The 22,281-nt window shown below is 45.9% G+C and overlaps 1 long non-coding RNA gene and 1 other non-coding gene across 3 annotated transcripts in view; both read right to left on the minus strand.

Annotated features, from left to right (window-relative positions):
* Positions 1 to 3,537: 3,537 nt before the first annotated feature.
* LOC136853197 (uncharacterized) overlaps positions 3,538 to 22,281 on the minus strand; it is a 56,159-nt gene continuing 37,415 nt past the window's right edge. Inside the window, exons 3-5 of one of the 2 annotated variants that reach the window (XR_010857387.1) lie at positions 5,974 to 6,173; positions 5,591 to 5,758; positions 3,538 to 3,765 (exon numbers count right to left, since the gene is read on the minus strand). This is a non-coding gene — a long non-coding RNA (uncharacterized lncRNA). Of the gene's footprint in view, positions 3,766 to 5,439; positions 5,759 to 5,973; positions 6,174 to 22,281 lie in introns of both variants that reach the window. The other variant, XR_010857388.1, reaches the window with a different exon arrangement.
* Positions 10,787 to 10,905, minus strand: LOC136853212 (5S ribosomal RNA). Its single transcript, XR_010857390.1, has one exon. It is a non-coding gene; the product is annotated as a 5S ribosomal RNA (ribosomal RNA).

Raw genomic sequence — 22,281 nt, forward strand, 5'->3', positions numbered from 1 at the left:
CTAATAAGGTCTCAGTCTTCTTACCCAAAGCTCCCAGAGTCCAATCTAGGAAATTGAAGACTTCTCAAAGCTCTAAAAATTCCTTTCAAGATGTGATCCATTTCCGAAGGGGACCAGAAAACCTTGGATTTACCCATAGCAGTCCTAAGAGAAGCGTCGACCAGAGAAGAGAAGTCCCCCTGGGAAGAGGCAGGAACTCCCAGGCCGGGAGCTTCTCCAGTCTCATACCAAATGCTAGACCTTGACGTAAGTCTAGCTGGAGGAAAAGAGAACACTGTTCAGGTCCTTGATCCTTTTTGGACTTCATCCATTCTTCCATAACTTTCAAGGCTCGCTTTGGAGGAACGAGACATGATCATTTTGGTAAAAATAGTCTTCTTTGGCGTCTTCCCGAGAGTAAATTCCGAAGGGAGGAGAACGGGGGCAGCAGGTACGAAGTTGTCCGGAAAAAAGCTCCGTAAACACTTTCATCAACTTCTTCAAGTCTGAGGAAGGGTGTTGAGATCCTTGCTCTTCTTCATCGGAAACTTTCTCGAGGAGAACATCTGGAGAAGGAAGAAGATCGTCGTTGTCCTTTCGCTTCTCCGAAAGCTGTACTGAAACCGAGGTAGCGGCGTCTTGTCTACTAGGTTGCTGCCTCCAAAACAAGAGAATCCTCAATCAAAGGTCCTGTGGATAACGGTCTTGACGCTCCGGTATCCTGACTCCCAACTGCACGAGTATCCTGGCAGCCAATATCATGACGCTTGGCGTCCTGGCGTTCAACCGTGGACGCCTATCGACCCGGCGTCCAGATTCTTGACGCCTGGCGTCCTGGCGCCCAAGCTCTTGACGCTTGGCGTCCTGGCGTCCATCTTCTTGCACTACTGGGCGCCCTGGTGTCTGGGCTTCTGACGATCGTTGTCCCTTCCAACCTTAAGGCCGCTTGAGAGCTGGCCGCCCGTGCGACATCTGTCAAAAGCTTCCTGAGGTTGACGAGAACTGATCGAGGCCCTTAGAGAAGGAGAAACATTCTTCCCTCGTTCGCTGTCACGCCGTACCCTTGAAGTCACTTGAGCACTGGCCGCCTGTCGACATCGGGCAAAAGTTTCTCGGTGCGACGAACAGCCAAAGGGGGGAAAATTTATCCGCCTCTTTTCTGCAGGTTGGCAAGCTTGCATAAAGGAAGACAGTTTCTGATGCATATCCTTTAGTAGAGACCATTGTGGAGCTTCCTTCTGCTGATAACTGACTGGAGAAGGCGCAATATTCGACGCGCCCTCAACTAATTGAACAGATTGAGGAGGGTGTTCTGGGGACAATCCCAATTCGAAGGAGGAGGGGAGCGTGAAACGAAGAAAAAGAAGCGTCCGACGTTTTCTTGCTGCCAGGCGTCCTGGTTGGAACAAGCAATCATTTACGTCTGCACACTGGAGGAGAGCTACCTTCAGAACTAAAGCACAGCTAAGGGACTGCTCCAATGGCTACACCCCGGAGCCTGAGAATACTCAACACGGTGTCCTTCAACATATGGGAACTTCCTCTTGAGAGGTCTAGACTCACAGACCCGACGCCAGCCCCGTTTGGGACTGCGCCCTCAGAAGACGAAGAACACGAAAATTAACCTCGCCTTTCCTATAGCGAGGGTGAGCGTCCTGGGAAGCGTCTACAGGAGCACTCGAGGGGACGACACTGCTCGGGAGCTAAAATCTCTCGCCTCCCTTCGCCTGTCGACTTTTCCTTCTCCCAGGGGTTGGGGAGCTTGGAAGAGGTCTAGGGCTAGAGCACGACAGATCCGAGCGGCCGCACCCTCCACTTCACTAACTTTATCACCAACACTTGCAATTTCTAGATCTCTCATGTTCGACCACAATTTCCCTCTGTCTTGAGCGAGGGATTCAACACGGCCAAGGGCTTGAATGGCCGCCATCATATCCTTGAGGGATGGGTCTTTACCTGATTCAGTAGGGGATCAGGAACTACTACTGCTGGGGAATGATCAGAAGGTTCATTAGTTCGGGACAACGAATCATTAAAATCCTGGCTACCTTTGGAAGAGCAAGACAAAGCACTCTTGGCTCTTCTGAGCCAGTCCCTTTCAAGTTTCCTTACGAAACAGGGTTATACTCGATCCACTCTCTTTCAGAAAGACCCAAGCACTCATCGCATCTATCCTGTAACTCACACCTCTTGCCCCTACATTTGTACATACCGAATGAGGATCTAAAGAGGCTTTAGCTAGCCGAGTCTTACATCCCTTAACACACATTCGCACACCTGAGAGTCAGACATGGTAGCAAATCCAAAGAGAGATCAAAATACAAGTTCCAAGGGTCAAAACCAAATTAACTAGTAAAGAAAGTCCAAGACAAAATCCAAAAACGAGCGAAAGCCGAAGCCAAAGTGTACTTCACCAAAATTTGCGAAAAAACAGGCTGAAAGAGTGAAATTCCAAACGATGTCACCGGAATGGCGGCAGGGAAGATCTGAGGAATACCTGGTGTGGTTCCAGATACCTGGATAGAGGGCGCATAGGTAGACCACCTGACATACCTATCGGCGATTGCCGTGAGTTTTGAAATTCTGCCGTGACGTCAGGGACTTAAGCTATATATATAACTACCAGTTAAGTCAGATGTTTAAAAATTAAATATTCATTATCATAATTCACACACTTAAAAAGTTGATATTCCTAAGGCATCAGTAGTGTGGGGCAACTGAGTAATTTCAAGTAAATAAAACTAAAATGTTATTTTGTCAGTAAAATAAATCACCATTAACCCGTAAGGGACAGGCTAAATATATATCAAGCACACCCTTCACCAGGCAAACTTTAAAGGTTGGCCATTTTAAGAAAAAAATGAGTAATTAGAAAGAGGAAGATAATTGCAAATGCACATGGTATAAGAAAAAACATTCTAAAAATTTTCCGTGAAGACTCTTTTACAAGACAAATTAAAAATAACTAATTTTACCAAGTCACACGTTTTTTCTAATAATTTATTTTATTTTGTAAAATTATAATTACAGCTCACACAATACCATAACAGATAAGAACTAAAGTCAGTAACAAATTCTGATTATATTCGAAAAAAAATATTTATGAGATTTACCGAGATGGGGAGATGCAGTAATTTTTTTGGGAGGTATACATATTTTTTCTGATATTTCTCTGAACTTTTCTTTGCAAAATTACAATTAAATGACATGCTATCATAAAAGATAAGAAATAAAACCAACAGCAATCCCAGGTATATTTATGAGCAAATAAATAAAAAAGACGTCATGGGATAGAGAGGAAAGGGTACATTCCCCAACCAAGTCTCAAGGTATACTGATACCCTTCTGTCCTGTGCCAAAAGCTACTACAGTTGCCATAAGTCAATGGAACATTGAAGTGCTGTGAACATCTTTCACACTAAATTCATCCAAATCATATGGCGCGATATCAATACTTGAAATGCCTTGAGTTAGCCAGTCCAATGCTCAAAACCTGTTATTGATACTCATATGATGATGCCTGTCCGTTAAGGGTTAAGGTTCCTGATTAAATGGATCTTTTGTTAATTTTAAATACTGGTATACCTTTTTTCATTGGCTAATTGCTTGGAGTTTTGCTGTGCTGCAGCAACTTGGTTGGGACTTATGATTACTTCCTTGAAATTGTTATTTACTTGAACTGGCAGCTTCTTTCATTCCTGCAATCAAAGCTTTTTCCTGTTGACTAACTCTGAAGATGAAGTTTGTTACATGATGGGTTCCTTTTAGCACCACCGTAGATTACACCTGAAAATTTAAAAAATCTTATGAACCATGAATTTTTTCCTTTATTAATTTTAATAAGATTTGCTTTGTATTTATCTACAAATGTTTACTGTTCAAATCATTTGAAGTTGTAAGCAATCCAATAAGCACCACAGACTAAACTGAATTCTCTACACTATTATGATATTCACTTAATATCTAACCTATACTCCTATCACAACAAAACTCTTAAAATGAGGTTGATAAATCACTTGGGCACTTTGCAAATCACAACCCAAAGCATCTGCACACTTTTGTAACTCCGTATTAATCTGAGGTTCAGGTGTAGTAAGTATTAAGATACCATGGCAATGGTAATTAAAACTGTTAAGTTGGCTCCTTAAACCCCTATCAACACTGACTGACTCAGGTGTCACTCTAATGTTCAATAATCTCTTCACTTTATTTTGTACAGTATTTGGATTAGGTATCATATTAAGCTGAAAGTATCTTGAAAACCCTAACACATTCCCATTTGATACTTGGCAATGATTTACTGGAAAAGTCACTTCCTCTATTATGGTAGCAACATCCAAGCTTTTTCTTGAGCAAGTTTGATTACTATTATGGCTGTTGAATAAAAAAAAATTAAAATCCTAGACATCCTAGGTTAAGACAGGTAAATAATTTCACCTTTTAACACCTTATATCACCTTTTTTTTCTTCAAAATATCCAGTGCCACAACAATGTGATTATGAAGAGCTATCGTTCATTGCTTCTTATGCTGACTAGATAATAGAGCTAGTATTCACAATCGTTTTAACTGTTTTACTATACTGTCAACTCTTCTGCAGTTATTAATCCCACATCAGCAAACTTGAATCAAATACAGTACATCAAGCTTTTGAATTAAATGCACATTCCCAAACTTCAAATGTTAAGTATAATTTTTAAGAATCAATTACTGTAATACAAAATAATATGATGCATAATTTATTTACAACTAATTTTCTTGAAACATTTTACAAATAATCTATAATGAAAAATTTGTGGAACTCATAAAAACTGGTTTTCAATCCTAAGTGATTCTTCATGTTTACAAAATTTCACATGCATCAAGAACCAAATGTGAATTTATCATCAACAAGAGAAAAGAGCTTATGTAACCACTTCCTTTGTCAAAACCGAGCAGCGAAAGTTCCTGGGTGGATCTCCTCTTCACAGCCAAAAAGTGGCCAAGAATTGCCAAGGCAATTTTAAGACCAAGGTCTGAGAGTATTTACAGAAGTATTCTATGTGATGCATTCAGCAAAAGTAGCTCTGGCATGAAACTTCAACCTAGCAATAAAGCATTCCTTAATTAAATTACACTTTTAAATATTTAGGTTCAACACAACCTTCAATGGTTTGACAATAGTGAGAAATATTTGAAATGGCTTCCAAACTTTCATCGAGCAAGTACAATACTGTATATAGTTTGCATCCTATCATATTTTGTAGAAATTTTTATAATGTGTAGTTTTTTCACACTACAATCAACATACAATGACTGTATACACTTTTCAAGTGAAAGGAAACAAAAACGATTTACCTGTTAATTGCTGACAAAGCTATAACAAATGAACGCCTAGCTGCTGTTACTATACTGAGGTCAATGTTGGGCCAAATGCTCAAACCAAACCCTCTTCTACTGAAGATTCTAAAATAATCCTAACCTTCCAAAAATAGAAGAGTATCAGCGATCCTGTGTTGGATGGGTTCAAGCACACTAAAGTCCCAGAATAACAAAGTTTAGCCATCCATTACCACATGCAAAGTTCATCCAGTTCTATGACCGAACCTTAAAATAGAGAAATTCCAACATACCAGTTTCATAGCTCACAACAAAATTCCTTGCCTGAAAGGCTCCAACACAAAGGGATTCAATCATATATAGCCCCAAGCATATCAACTCCCAGCTCTACATTCTCTGTATAATGTGGTCTTCCAGTTCTGCTGCTGAACCTCTTACAGTAAAAGTCCATCTTACAAATTCTGAAACAGATAAAACTGAGTGAGGAGTTGTATTCCATGAACTAGCCATCATTATATACAAAATGATAAGATTCCACAGCACTGGCAACAACAATGCCAAAATACAGAAATTAAACACAATTCTTGAGTTCTGGGTGCTATCGAAGTCCATAAAAAGGTAAAGGCCTTATTTCAGATTTTCAATTGACTTTCTCTGTAGCAATACCATCAATTACCTTGTGTTAATTCTAGCCTTTCACAAATCTTAAAGTTTTTTCCCTCGTGAGTAATGTTAAATATTCCATGGGGTTTATTATCTTGAAAGCTTACTTCAGCAGCTGAAGTGGTTCCTGATAGTGTTGATTTGATAAGTTGGATCTGATTATCTGGCACTGGAAACATTTGGTTATACAGTACACTAGTGAGACTGGAGTTCCTGTTTGAGGAAAAAATAAAATCTTGTAGTTCACATGTAAGAAAACAAACCTAAAAAGTTCACTAATGCCATGAATATAATTATGGTCCCCAAAATGAATGTAAAATTAGGAACCTACACTCAAAAGATCTCTAAGCTGCTAATCATGACACTCTGAGCAGTTTTTCAAAAAAAATTATCCAGTAATTAGAATGTACTCATTCAAATACTAACTGTACTGTTTGGTTTTCCAGCAGTCATTTGGCCTATATATCTCAAAATTTTCAAGGTGATAAATCTTCAGAGATAAACACAAGGGATTCTAACCTGTTAATATACTATCTCCAACAGTGGTCTGTGAAGTTTTAATCTTGGATATTTAACCTGCTTCAAGATAACAGCTCAACTCAGAATAAAACTGACTTAACCAGAGTAACACCTCAACTTGACAAGGCACTTTTTGGGGGTCTGGGCCATTAAGTAACAAAGACCCTATACTATAGTCTGCACTTGAAGTTTTTCTAGATATCTTATATTTAACAGCAATTACTGTACACAGTACCTAACCTAAATTAACCTGTACTTTACACTTAATAATCAATTCAAGAGATATACTGTATTAACAAATTTATAAAATAAAAATGGTGGCATAGGAAGAAATATGACAAATTCAACAATAATATGATATTTTAATGATAAAATAAAGTTTGTTCATACTTACCTGGCAGATATATATATAGCTGTATTCTCCGAAGTCCGACAGAATTCCAAAAACTCGTGGCACACGCAGTGGGGCCAGGTGGTTAGTACCCATTCCGCCGCTGGGAGGTGGGTATCAGAACCATTCCCATTTTCTATTCAGATTTTCTAGTGCCACTGTCTCCTGAGGGGAGGAGGGTGGGCACTATGATTATATATATCTGCCAGGTAAGTATGAACAAACTTTATTTTATCATTAAAATATCATTTTGTTCATGAGACTTACCTGTCAGATATATATATAGCTGAATCCCACCATTAGAGGTGGGAAGAGACAGAATAGGATTTAGGAAACAAAGATATGTAGGCGATTGACGCCTTGGTTCCTTACTTGTTAGCATAGCTGACTTCGTGATTACTGTCACCCAAGCCTGCTTCTGCTTTACTACAGTCTCCAGCAAGGTAGTGACCTATATAGCTGGTGAGTTCTAGATGATCTGTCCACGGGGCGTGACCACAATGGGACTAGATCATAAGACCATACTGTGAGAGCAAAAGGAGCAACGACCAACCACCTGACCGAGAGCATCAACAGGACCTGCCAAGGGATGCCAGATCGGTGGGAAGCCCCATAACCAACTTACAGCTTTCGACATGCCCTCTCCCTGGTCCTGGGAGTCCGACAGAGGTCCAGGCCTATGTTAGCATAGCTGACTTCCATGATTACTGTCACCCAAGCCTGCTTCTGCTTTACTACAGTCTCCAGCAAGGTAGTGACCTATATAGCTGGTGAGTTCTAGATGATCTGTCCACGGGGCGTGACCACAATGGGACTAGATCATAAGGCCATACTGTGAGGGCAAAAGGAGCAACGACCAACCACCTGACCTAGAGGGACAGGTCCTTCTGGAAGGGACGCCAGATCGGGGGAAGCCCCGTAACCCTCTTGCCTTGCTTTCGACATGCCCTCTCCCTGGTCCTGGGAGTCCGACAGAGGTCCAGGCCTAGAAGCGTTATGGGACCGATCTAAAACGTAAAAAAACAAAAACAAGATTAAAATATACTTCCTAACCTCTAAACGATAGGATGAGAATCGCTCCTGCTCCGCAACACTGTGTCTGCAGAAGCGACAACAGGTCATGACAGGGACGCCAGATCGAGGGGAAGCCCAAGAACCCTCCTGTGGCTTTCGACTTGCCCTCTCCCTGGTCCTGGGAGTCCGACAGAGGTCCAGGCCTAGAAGTGTTATGGGGCCGATCTGGAGTGCGGAAACGTATGGTCCTAGCAAATAGCAGTCTTCGTATGTCGTCTTCACGTCCAGAGCAAGTAATGAAAAAAGGCGAACTAGTCACATTTGCGATGCGCCAGAAGGTGGTACCCAGAAGATCGCAAAGGGACAATTTCTTCTGGAAAGCCACCGAGGTTGCAATGGCTCTAAAGGACCTCAAGTGAGCCTTAACTTCAAAAGACTCAAGTCACTGTCTTGAACGTCGGAAAGACGTCTAAAATGGTGCTCCTAAAAAAAGAACGCCAGTGCATTCTTAGAAAGAGGCAAATCCGGCCTCTTGACAGAGCACCACAGACTGTCCGAAGGACCTCGACTTTCCCGAGTCTTCTGCAAATAAAATTTGAGAGCCCTGACAGGACACATGACTCTTTCTGGTTCATGTCCGAGAATTTCCGTCATACCCTTAATCTCGAAGGTCCTGGGCCAAAGACGGGTTCTCGCTTTTAGCAAGAACATAGGGCTTAGAGAACATACTGCATTATGGCCTCTAAAACCTACATGATTATTGATAGCCTGAAGTTCACTAACTCTCTTGCCGTAGCCAGAGCAGTTAGGAAAATAACCTTCCTTGTCACATTCTTGAGGAAGGCGAAGAAAGAGGCTCTGTGAAGGTATTTGACATAAAAATTTAGGACGACATCCAGGTTCCAGGGAGGCGTCCTGGAATGAGGTACCTTGACAGTCTCAAAGGATCTCAAGAGATCGTGAAGATCCTTGTTGTCGGCTGATAGTCTGAATGCAGTTAGACTCAGAGTGGGGAAGTTTAGAGGAACCTTACTTGAAATGGGGCTGCCTGAGCAGATCTACCAAGGGACGTCCCCATAACCTCCACAGCTCCTGACATACTTCCTCGTGAAGGGTCCACTGGTCGGTAGAAGCTGACGCTGTCGACCGAGAAGGTCCGCGCGGATATTCTCCACTCCTGCAACGAACCTCGCAAGGATCGTGATCCCCGCGCATGGGCCCAAAGCAGGAACTCCTTCGCCAGGGCGAACAGGGACCGGGAACGAGTTCCTCCCTGTTTCTGGAGGTATGCCAGGGCTGTGGAGTTGTCTGAATTTACTTGTACAACTCGGCCTGACACTTGGCTCTCGAAGGATTGAAGGGCCAGCAGGATCGCCCTAATTCCTTTGAGATTGATGTGCCAGGACACCTGTTCCCCTCTCCAGGTGCCTGACACTTCTCCCCTCCTAGTGTTGCTCCCCATCCCTCCCTGGGAGCGTAGGAAAACAACACCAGGTCGGGGCTCTGAAGGCGTAGAGAAACCCCTTCTGCCAACCTCGAGGGGTCGAGCCACTACCTCAGGTGAATCTTGAAAACGGGAGAGATCTTCAGGGTCTCCTCTAGATTCTCCTTGTCTATTCAGTTTTCCGCCAGGAAAAACTGGAGCGGCCTGAGATGAAGTCTTCCCAGGGAAACAAACATCTCCAGAGAGGAAAATGGTCCCCAGCAAACTCATCCATTCCCTCACTGAGCATATTTCCTTCCCTAGGAAGGATGAGACTTTTTCTAAGCATTGCTACTGACGTTCCTGGGATGGAAAAGCTTGAAAAGCCACTGAATCCATCTGAAACCCCAGATAGACGATGGACTGCGTCGGGATCAGATGGGACTTTTCTTCGTTCACTAGAAGTCCTAGGGACTTTGTCAACTCTAAATTCGCATTCAGGTCCTCCAGACACCTTGACTGTGAAGAGGCTCGGATGAGCCAATCGGCCAGGTAAAGCGAGATACGAATACCCGCCAAGTGAAGCCATCTCGCCACATTTCTCATGATAATCGTGAAGATCATGGGAGCTGTGCTTAGCCCGAAGCAAAGAGCTCTGCATTGAAACACTCGTCCCCTTAGTACAAACCTCAAATACTTCCTCGACTGGGGATGTATGGGAACGTGAAAGTAAGCGTCCTGTAAGTCCACAGCGACCATCGAATCTCCTGGTCTTAATGCTCCTAAAACAGACTGGGACGTCTCCATCGTGAACTTCTCCTTCACCATGAATGAAGCGGTTCAGCCTACTGACATCTAGGACTGGTCTCAATCCTCCCGACTGCTTCGGAACTAGGAACAGTCGGTTGTAGAATCCTGGGGAGTCCAGCTCCAGGACTTGCTCCACAGCTCTTACTCGAGCATTTGCTCTAATAGCTCGAAAAGGATCTGTTGCTTCTCTTGATGGAATGAGGACGACAGATCCCTGGGCGACGTGCACAGAAGTGGTGAGTCGAGAAAGGGGATCTTGTATCCTCTCTCGATAACTTCAAGGGACCAGGTGTCTGCCCCTCTTGCTCTCCAGGCTCTCGCAAACGAAAGAAGCCTGGCTCCTACAGGTGCCTGGAGGCGCTGCAAGTCACTTCCTGCCCCAAGGTTTAGGCGGGGCTCCGCCTCCGAAAAGACCTCTACCTCGGGGAGAAGATCTCGAAGAAGAAGCTCCTCCACGAAAGGGCTTCTGCTTCCTGGAGGTCTGACCCGACAACGACGTCAAAGGGACTGCCGGGCGTCTTGACGAGTGGGCCAAGAGGTCTTGAGTGGCCTTCTCCTTCAAGCTGGAGGAGAGATCCTTGAACAAGGACTGGGGGGAAGAGATGGCTCGAAAACGGGGAGAACAGCAAAGCCCTCTGCGACGGAGAAACTGACTTTGCAAAAGTATGACGCCAAAGGCATCTGGTGTTCCCAGGCGGTCACCCATCCAAGTACTGACCAGACCCAACGTTGCTTAACTTCGCTGATCGCACGAGAAGTGGTGCTTTCAACGTGGTATGGCCGTTGGCTGGTAGGGCCATAGGCTGTAAAGTTACAGTACAAGGCCCTCTTCTTCAAGAGGCCCGTACAAAAGTGGGAAGCCAGTTCCTCCGAGCCATCCCTGACTGCCTTGTCCATGCAGATCAACACGCTGGACAGCTCCCCCAGGCAGATCGAGTCGGGACTCCTAATCCTGACGTCTAGAGCCCCCAAACACCAGTCCAGAAAATTGAAGACCTCCATGGTTCGAAATAGTCCTTTCAAATGGTGATCCGTCTCCAACATAGTCCAGGACACTTTGGCAGCCGACAGGAGGGACCTTCTAGGCGCGTTGACCAAGCTAGCGCAGTCTCCCTGGGACGACGAAGGAACTCTTGAGCCGACGTCCTCCCCGGTCTCTTACCACATACCTGCCTTGCCGCTCAGCTTGGACGGAGGCAGGGCAAAAGAAGTCTTGCCTTGGGTCTTCCTTTCCTCCATCCAGGTGTTAACCTTCTTGAAGGCCTTCTTCGTCGCCAGAGACGAAGTCATCTTGACAAACCCCGGCGCTCTCCTCGTCTAGGACGAAGCAAACTGCGAAGGAGGAGAGAGAGGGGCCGAGGGTTTGAAACTTGTCGCCAAACAAGTCCTTAAGAAAAGCCGGCTAACACCTGGTAGTCCGTGAGACGAGGAAGGGGAGGCTGCTCAAGGACTGCAGGCTCCGACTCACAAGAGACTTCTCCTCTTCAATGGGAGAAAAGAGAAGGCCTTGCGGTCCAACACGCAGATGGGATGGGATCACGCTTTCCCGCAGTCTTAGACTGCTCTGAAGCGTCACCGAGCAACCAAAGAGGCGTCCTCCCGAGAGTCCATCCGGCGTCCTGCACGGCAGCGAGAGGAGCGCCCTGACGAGCAGCTACAGAAGCGTCCAGGAAAGCTGCTTGCGAAGCGTCATGATGGCGGTCCAGCCGGGCGTCCTGCACGGCAGCGAGAGGCGTCCTGACGAGCAGCTACAGGAGAGTCCAGGATAGCTGCTTGCGGGAGCGTCACGCTGGCGGTCCAGCCGAGCGCCCTGCACGGCAGGAGAGGAGCGCCCTGACGAGCAGCTACAGAAGCGTCCAGGATAGCTGCTTGCGGAGCGTCACGATGGCGCCCAGCAAGCGGTGAGCACGACTGGGAGACGAAGCATGCTTGACAGAAAGGCCCCCCAGTCAATATATTGTGAAATAGGCTACCTACTTGGGAAGTCTCAACTCCCGCTTAGCCTACGAGTACTAGAATTTGCTCGCCCAACGTTAGGCGGTAGATATAAATCAGTCTCGGCGAGATAAAACCTATTCTCGTCGTTTTAACTAAAATTATGGTAGGTTATCTTCTCACCCTGACTAAAACTAATGTTTGATACCGACCTGAGTAAATTATGGCATCTTTAACGTTTACCGTGCTACTTTGAACTCACGAAAGCGTTTGTTTACTTTTTACTAGGAGGCAGCCATTGCCTACGGACGCGTCACTCTAGTCCCGCTGCTCTCGGTAGACTATCTCCAAAAACAAACCTTACATTTCCTTTAATAACTCCATAAGTGTTTGATTTTGTTGTAACAACATAGTTACGATAACTTTATTGGACATATCCTCTTCAGCGTCCGCCTTACGAGTCCGTTTTCACGACGTGCACTTTGATTGACCCAGCGTTACTAATGTTTCTTCTTTATTATCGCTTGACTTGCTCAATCTAAGCACCTCCGCAATAGATAATAATTTGTTAGCCATCTTCCAGATGCCAAAAGGAGCACTATTAGTGCGAGAATGAAATCCTGAACTAATAAATTAGCAGGGTGGGAGGCAAAGTAAGCGATCATTTATCAAGCAAACCTGCCCCCTACACCTCATGCATATAAAGTGAGGATCTACCGAAACTTTCGGTAGCCTCACCTTAAACTCATTCACACAACATACTCTGAAGCTAGCATAACTAGATCCAGACATCATCCAAAGAGCAATCAAAAGCAAATTCCACAAAAGCGTATGCCAATCCACAATCCAAAGACAAAAACCAAAAGTCAAATAGAATACTTAAGTGTGGAAAATAACGAGTTTACGAAATCCAAAGACGGAGGTACTGAAATCAGTTGTTGACAGTACCGGCGACAGAGAAAATCTGAATAGAAAATGGGAATGGTTCCTGATACCGCCTCCCAGCGGCGGGAATGGGTACTAACCACCTGGCCCCACTGCGTGTGCCACGAGTTTTGGAATTCTGTCGGACTTTCGAGAATACAGCTATATATATATCTGACAGGTAAGTCGCATGAACAAATTGTATTTTTCCCAACATACAAACCCACAACATCATGCGATAGGAGGATCCTTAGGCACGCATGCACGGACAGCTATGGTAGACTGGCTTTTAGAGAGTAGCACTAGCTCTAAAAGAGGCCCGCAGGACCAGCATCCCCCAATTTGTGAATAGGCGGAGGGAACCGTGATATTTCCCCTTAGATGCATGAGAGAGAGATCGGAAAGGAGGGGAGGCATGAGGTGGGAAATTGAAAACTCACATGATGTTGCGGGTTTGTATGTTGGGAAAAATACAAACTATTGTTGAATTTGTCATTTTTCCGACACTGACACAAACACCTCAACATCATGTGATAGGAGACTCATAAAGAGGAGGGAGGAAGATCTCTCCATAAACAAGCAAGGCAATTAAAAGTAACCATGGGAGCTCTGCATTCAAACGGAGCCAGATGGTCCTATCCCATGAACATCACATGTCGGACCCAGGTGAAGTTACAGAGAAGAGACGGATTTCGACAAATGCGAACAGAGCTAAAAGATTATATCTTTAACACCAATTGTTGAGCTGCCACCACCGGGCCTAAGAAGAAAGTGTCCAGTGACTATGTGTGAAATCTTTCAAATAAAGAGATGTAAAGGTGGTCTGTCTGTTCCAAACTCGTGCGGAGGATCTGTCCCACAACATAGTTCCTCTTAAAGGCAACTGATGGGCCAACACTCCTGGTGTCATGGGCCTTAAAGTGTGTTGGCATGGTGGATACATCACGTTATTACTGTACCTCCCTCACGCAAATGGAGATCAAGTTTTTGAAAATCTTTTTAATAAAACCTGTGCTGGCAAAAAGTCTACTTTGTGCTGGTCTGAGGTAGGCCGCATGCTTTAGGTAAGCTTTCACTGTGTGTATGGGGCAAAGCAACACTTCTTCCTGCTCATTATCCACAATGTCCTTAAGAGACAGAATGAAGAAGCCGTCAAATCTTGGGTCATGGGATGATGGGTTCTGGGTCTTCGCGATGAAGTCGGGCAGAAAATTGAAAGCCATTTGCGTCCATCCATGGGTGTGGGTTACACTGTAAGAAAGTGCATGAATCTCACCCACTCTTTTAGCAGACGCTAAAGCTCAAAGAAACACTGTTTTCAATGTTAAGTCCCTGTCTGAAGAAGTTCTGATTGGTTCATAAAGGGACGTGGTCAAGGAAGATAAAACTTTTGTTATATCCCAATCAGGAGGTTTCAAATTTCAAGGAGAACAACTTTTCTCAAAGTTTTTTATCATATCCAAGATCTCCCAAGATGATGCCAAATTAATATCTCTAGCTTTAAAAACTTTGGAGAGGGCCGATCTATACCCTTTCACAGACGAGACGGAGAGGTTTTTCTCGTTCCTCAGAAGGAGAAGGAAATCTGCTACATTTCTTACCATTGTTTTGAGGGGATGTAGATCCCTCTTACTGCATCAATCCAAGAAGACTGACAATTTTCCTTCATATAGCTTGAGGGAGGATTCGCTAATCGAGCTGGCAATGACTTTTGCAACCTTTCTAGAAAAGCCTTTCTCTCTGAGGAGTTGCTCAATAGTCTCCAGCATGAAGTTGAAGTGATTCTACTGACTGATGTATCCTTCTGCTTGTTCTTGTTTTAGTAGATCTGGCATTATGGGAAGACGTCTTGGAATGTCTATGAGATGCAGGAGATCCGCATACCATTCCGCTTGAGGTCGCATTGAGGCTACCAATGTCATTCAGAGACCCTGAGAAACGAAGCACATGTTGATCACCCTCCTGATTTGGCTGAAAGGAGGGAATACGTAAATGTCCAGGTTGTTCCACTGGTGTTGGAACGCATCTTACATGATGGAGTTTTTTCTGGAACTGGAGAGCAGTATACAGGTAACTTGTGGTTCCTCGAAGTTGCGAACAGATCCACTGTGGGGCCCGGCCACAAGCTGAGGAGTCTGTTCAACACTAGTGACTGAAGCAAGGACCACTCCATCCCCACTATCAGTCCTGATCTGCTTAAGGTGTCTGCTACGATGTTCTTCTTGCCTGGGATGTATCTGGCATTTAGCATCAGGCCCTTGAGTTCTGACCATAAGTGAATCTTGAAAGCTAGTTGGTCTAAGGAGCGGGAAATCGTCCCCGTTTGTTCAACTAGGAGACAACCAAAGTGTTGTCACTCATCAAAACTGTTGACTTCCCTTTCAGGTCTTGGAAGTACTGCAGAGCTAACCAGGTTGCCTTCATCTCCAGCACATTTATGTGTTCTTTTTGTTCCATCTTGCTCCAAGTCCCTGAAATGCACTTTTCATTTAGGTGTGCTCCCAACCTGTCCTGGATGCGTCCAAGAACACTAGCATCTCTGGAGCTAACTGGCCAAATTTCATTCCTTGGCGATAATTCTTTGGATTTCTCCTTTCAACTTCCATTGTAGGAAATGTATCTGAGCTCTGCCTCTTAGAACCAGTTTCTCCAGGGACAGTAGGTGCCCAATTAGAATCTGCCAATTCTTCATTGGTTGTGTGAGCTTGGAGAGGAACCTTCTCGAAATTTCTAAAAACTTCTCCAACCTTTGTTGTGATGGGAAAGCCTTCAAAATCTGGGTATCTACCATCATTCCCAGTGCTTGATTCTCTGTGTTGGAACTAAATCAAACTTCTTGATGTTTATGAGAATCTCCAGAGTCCTACTCATCCTTAAAATCAAGTCTCTGTCCTTCTCGGCCTAGGCTGCCATGGGAGAAAGAACAAGCCAATCGTCCAGATACCTGCAGAGACCGATGCCTCTCTTGTGGGCCCATGCTGAAACTAGTTGAAATGTTTTGGGAAGACTTGGGGCCTGTCACTAACCCGAAGCAGAGGGCCCTGTACTAACCCGAAGCAGAGGGCCCTGTATTGATAAGTTTCTTTCTTGAGACAAATTGAAGGAATTTCCTGGAGGAAGGATGAGTCAGAATTTGTAAATACGCATCCTGTAGGTCCAGAGATATCATAAAGTCTCCCTGCCTGATTGCTGCCAGAACAGACTTCGGTGTTTCCATCTTAAACGGGGTGAGCTGGAGAAAGTTATTCAGTGATGATAGATCTATTACTGGTCTCCAACCCCCTGATGCTTTCTGTACATGGAAAAGGTGGCTGTAAAACCTGGCAACAGTCTTCAGTATTTCTGCAGCCCCCTTGTCCAATATATTCCGAATCTCTTGCTGTAGGGCCATTTTTGCTTGGGGGGAGGTTTTCCTGTAGGAGGAAAACTCTATAGGAAAGGGTGACAAAAGTGGTCCTTGCTGGAAGGGAAGAACATACCCTTTCTTCCAGGTTAGTACCGTCCAATTCTCTGCCCTGACTTTCTGCCACTCTTTCCACTTGTATCTCAGACAGCCCCCACCCTGGTTAGCGGAAGATGGGGGAGGCAGCCTTCCTCATCTGGTGGACATTATTGATGGTCCCAGCTTTCGCTTTCCGTACCCTGAGGGAGTGGAGGAATGGTATTGAAGCTGACCTTCTTCTCTTTGTCTACCCCTTGACTGGGAATTCTGACAAAAGCTTTGACAAAAAGACTGTGCTGCAGTTCTAGTCTGTTTACTTCTGTTGTAAGAAAAAGATTGCTTTCTCGATGAACGTCTGGTAGATGAGGTGGGAACGAAATACTTAGCATCCTCCCTCCTGTCTGAGATTGCCTATTCGACTAAGTCTGGGAGAAAATACCTAGACATTTTGGACAAGGGGCTATTCTGGAGGAAAAAACCCAGACATTTCGGATAAAGGGCTATTCCTGAGACTGGACCAACTGTCCGAAGAAATGTGCTTCTGAGCTATTGACAGGAGGGAATCGTGTTTTTTCAATAGAACATTAGCCCAACACATTTGCTGCATTTTTAGTCATATATTTTAAGGCTTTACCTGATGGAGGGAAGAAGTTTTTAATTACAGTTCAGGAATCACGAGAAACAGTCTTCTGAATCTGTTTCAATAGGGGCCCTTGGCAAGTGCCAAGCCAAGGGGCAGCTCTCAAAGTTCTTTCCAAACTACACTCCAGGTTGACTATCTCAGAACTAGAGAAAGTAGAACCTATTTGTCTCAAGAAATCTAAGGAAGCATTGTTTGATAGCCTTGACAAACTTCCATTCACTATCCTGGGTAGGCAGGTGGGCTTCTCTGGTACATAATACTTGCCTGTTTAGGTAAGGGAGGTAACAATTTTTGCGATCGGGAGGCGGCTAGGGAACCTTCCTCTCCAGCAATCAATAAATCAATTTCTTTAATTGAAGACTTTCCCATCCTAGTCAATGGTAGGCGGATGGAATGTTTTGTTTCTGTAGCTGAAAAGGCCACCTGTTCTAAAAGGAAGAGTCTGAATAATCTTCTTTATCTTCTTGTTCCAGTTCTGGATATTTAAGAATCTTTCTTATTTTCTTAAGTTCTAGAAACTCATAGATTCTTCCGGAACATCCCGAGGTAAATGACTGAAACTCGACTCCACATCTGGGATTGACTGCGACGTGTCTTCCGCTTCTGATGAGGCGGTGAAAAGGAATCTCAAGATGCTTGAAATTTTCTCTTTTGATAGGTCATACTGAATGGTAAGATGGGGAACGTCTCCCAGAAAACTCACGGCTTTTATCGAAAGGAAATTGGTCCAAGAAGCCAAACATTCCCGAGAATCAACGTCAAAGTGAAGAGGTCTAACTTTTAGTTCATCGTCCGAGGAAAAAGGAGAAGACTTCCGATATTTTTTGGTAGGAAAATGTCTTTTTTGTGGGTATCGTCACGTCGCGTTCCACTCCTGGAACAGGAACAAGAGGCATCTGAAAACCGTGCAGGACAGGGAGTGACAGTTCGGCACCTGGAATCCGCCAATTTTGCTCTCGTGGGAATTGCATGTCGCGTTCCGCTCCTGGAATGGGAACAAGACGCATCTGAAGACTGTGCAGAACTAGGAGTGATGGTTCAGCACCTGGATTTGCGAGTCACAGGCCGACTACTCTCTTTTACGTTTTTGCACAAGAGAAGTACTGTGCCGAATCACGCTTCTAGAGCATGACTGGGAGGTGTCTCTGGGCAAACCAGAACAACGTCCATGACAAGAAGTGTGGCGTTTTTTACTGAATTCCAGAGAAGCAGCATGCCGAGTCACTCTTCTCGAGAGTGATCGTGAGGAGCTCTCGGAAGAAGACTGAGAATGGCAACGTTTTGACACAGGAGGAGAAAAACTTTATGAGGAAGAGGCAGGAGAGGCAGAACTTCCACTCCGTCGCACGCCACTGGTACTTGGGTCTGGATTGGAAGAGACGTTGGGAGTCCTTTTCCCCCTACCCCTCTAGGAGCCACTGGGACCCAGTACTGGGCTAGCCTGGGTAACGCTGATCTTCTTACTTTCGCTTTCGGAAGCTGTCAATTTTTTTAACGGTTTGGCTGTATCCGAAACCATAGATTTACCAAAAAAAAACTGGATACTGGAATTCTGCTCCATAATGGAGGTGATTGGGTTGGTGAGTTGAAGTTTCCTTTTCTGACTTCTTTTTAGAACTTCTATTTTCATATTTCTTCCACTGAGAACATGACCACAATTCACATTCTCTGCACTCAGAGATCGAGAGCAATCTTGCCCTCTGCATTTAGAACACTGAATGTGGGTTAACCACTAAAGGAGATGAAAACTTTCCACGTTTTTCCATTCTGAGTAACACCCGCGTTACCTGGCCGGGGGAACTTCACTTCCCTGGGTTCTCCCTTTGCTTAAAACATAAATTATAGGTATTTACAGTACCTAAACCAACCTAACCTAGTAGGCCATGTTACCTGGCCAGAGGGGCTTCGCCCCACTGTAACCCCCCCTTTGCTTAAAACATAAATTATAGGTTTTTACGGCAACTAAACCAGCCTAACCTAGTAGGCCACATTACCTGGCCGGAGGGGCTTTGTCTCTCTGGACGGCCCCCCCCTTGCATAAAATCACAATTTTTTAAAGTAAATTGTATTTTTCCTAACTATACAAACCCGAGGTCCTTCACATTAGGGATTACTTTCAGGCTTAGGCCGGAAAACGGCCGTTGAACTTCAAACAAGGTGGTTAGGCAGTTAACTACTGTCTGGTCCAATTTGCCTTTCGGCCCAGGTATCAGATTGAGGGGTGGCATGACGTGGGCATAAAATGTAAAGGACCTCGGGTTTGTATAGCTAGGAAAAATACAATTTACTTTAAAACATTTATTTGTTCCGACACAATATACAAACCCTCAGTCCTTTACATTAGGAGACTTACTGGTTGGAGGGAGGAATCTGAGTCTCCTGAACTGACTGGAGTTCACCACCTGGTCTTCCCTTCCTGGTCGAGAGAGTGAGGAAGGAAACAACTGCCTCTGACAAAATGATCGGGTTGTAAGAAACGCGGGATCAGTTGTCACACTTCTAGGTCCCTTTGCATAAAAGAGGAAATGTCAGTTCGTGCCTAAGTTAGCTAGGAAGAACTTGGAGTCGGATGACATAAAGGCAATCACAAGCATTGGGTCTGTCTGGTTGTCATGGTCTCCCTCCCCCCCTTGCAAGAGGAAGGAGTGGGGTTGCTTCTATCAACCTGAACGGAAAATAGAACGGGAGCCCCCATTGGGTGCTTACCTGCATCGACCGCCAGATCCAGCATGTAACAGCACGTCCGCTCCCTACCCGTGGGGAGAGAGCCAGGATGGGGAGAAAGAAGGGAGGCCAGTCACTTTACATTCATGCTCCCAATCACAACCGTACATCTTAGGCGAGATGCAACCTGCCCTGTTAGAGGAGACGGGTAAGCTACACAACTTGTTGAGCAGCCACCAGAGGACCCAAGGAAAAAGTGTCCAAGGACTTGTGAGCAACATCCCGGAGGTAGAAGGAGATGAAGGTAGTCTGTTGGGACCACACGCCCGCCTTCAGCACCTGCAAAACCAACATGTTCTTCCGGAATGTGAGGGACGGACCAATGCTGCAGACTTCGTGAGCTCTCGGACGAAGCATACTGGTGTCGTCTTCTCCTGCAGCAGAATACGCTCTCCTTATTGTCTCACGAAGCCAGAAGATGGTGTTCTTGGACACTTCTTAATCAAGCCAGTACTAACGAAGAGCCGTCGACACTCAGGCCGGAGACGTTGAGTCCTCTTCAGATAGCGCCGCAGCACTCTAACAGGACACAGTAGCAACTCGTCTGGTTCATTACCTACAAAGTCCTCTAGGGAGGGGATCGTGAAGGACTCGAACCGTGCGTCAGGGACCGAAGGATTCTGAGTCTTCGCTACAAAATCCGGGACGAAATCGAGCGTAACTGATCCCCATCCCCTCGAGTGTTTAACATCGAAGGAAAGGCTGTGTAGTTCGCCAACTCTCTTCGCCGATGCCAGGGCCAGCAGGAAGATGGTCTTGAGGGTCAGATCCCTGACTGACGACTCTCGTAAAGGCTCATACGGTGCACGAGTAAGGCTGATTAGAAAGAGTCACATCCCACGCAGGGGGCCTGAGTCAGGCCCCCTGCGTGGCAAGACCTTTCGAAGCCTCTCATTAGTAGAGAGATCTCGAAGGAAGAAGAGATGTCCACTCCTTTCAGCTGCAAGACTAGGCCGAGTGCGGTGCAGTAGCCTTTTACAGCTGAAGCGGAGAGAAGCTTCTCTTGGCGAAGGGAGACGAGGAAGTCCGCGACCTGCTGAATAGTAGCTCCGGCCGGAGAGATACCCCTTCAACGACACCAACGACAGAAGACGGACCATTTTCCCTGGTATACCACTGCGGAGGATCGTCTGAAGTATCCTGCCATCTCTGTTACTGTGCGACCGGAAAAGCCTCTCGCTCGCAAGAGATGGTGGATAACCTCCAGCTGTGAAGACACAGGGACTGCACTGCCTGGTGGTACCACTCTATGTGGGGTTGACACAGCAGGTTGGGCCAGTGGGGGATCTCTCTCGGCGCCTCGGAGAGGAAAGCTAGCAGGTCCGGATACCAAACGGCCTGTGGCCATTTGGGTGCCACCAGAATCATCCTGAAATTCGGAGTGATCACCGGCTGAATCAGACAGAATGGAAGAAAGGTGTACACCTCAAGGTTGTCCCATGGGTGCTGGAAAGCGTCCTCCGCAGTGGCCCATGGGTCCGGCACGACCGAACAGAAGGCCTGGAGTTTTCTGCTGTCGGGTGGTGAGCAGGTCGATGGCTGGACACCCCCACAGGTCGAACAGCCTTTCTGTCACTTCCGAGTGAAGGGACCATTCGGTTCCTATCACTTGATTCTGACGGCTGAGCTTGTCTGCCACGACATTCCTCTTGCCTGGAATGTACCTGGCTGACAGCTCTACCGAGTGAGTCACGGCCCACTCGTGCACCTGCATTGTCAACTGGTGGAGCGGGAGGGACACTAGGCCCCCCTGCTTTTTGACGTATGCCACTACCGTGGTATTGTCACTCATCAGTACCACGGAGTGTCCCATCACTCGATCCCGGAACTCTTGGAGAGCCAGGAAGGCTGCCTTGAGTTCCAGGATGTTGATGTGAAGGCACTTGTCGTCTCGGTGCCACATTCCCGAAGTCAGCAACTCCAGGTGCGCGCCCCATCCCTCGGTCGATGCATCTGAGAACAGCAGCATGTCCGGAGGGGGAGCATGCAGGGATACTCCTATCAAGAGGTTCCTGTCGTCCATCCACCAGCTAAGGTCCTCCCTCACCTCCTCGGAAAGAGGAATGAGGAAGGACTGGGGGTCTCGGGAATGGGACCAATACTCCTTTAGTCTCCACTGTAGAGACTGCAGGTGAAGACACCCATGAGGTACTAGCTTCTCCAGCAACGACAGGTGACCGATGACGACTTGCCATTGCCGTGCTCGCTGCTCCTGTCATGACAGGAACAGCTGTGCTGCCTGCCTGAACCTGCTGATACGAGAGTCCGAGGGAAAGACTTTCGCTGCCACTGAGTCTATCAGCATGCCCAGGTACTTTATCCTTTGCTTGGGGATGAGATCTGACTTTTCGAGGTTCACCACGATCCCAAGATCGTGGCAAAACTCGAGAAGCTGATCCCTGTCCTGTAGCAATTGCAAGCGGGAGTTCGCCAGGACCAGCCAGTCGTTGAGATACCTCAGTAGACGTATCCCGTGCGAGTGGGCCCAAGCTGACA

Source organism: Macrobrachium rosenbergii, chromosome 26 (genome assembly GCF_040412425.1).
Source record: "Macrobrachium rosenbergii isolate ZJJX-2024 chromosome 26, ASM4041242v1, whole genome shotgun sequence".
NCBI classification, from domain to species: Eukaryota; Metazoa; Arthropoda; class Malacostraca; order Decapoda; family Palaemonidae; genus Macrobrachium; species Macrobrachium rosenbergii.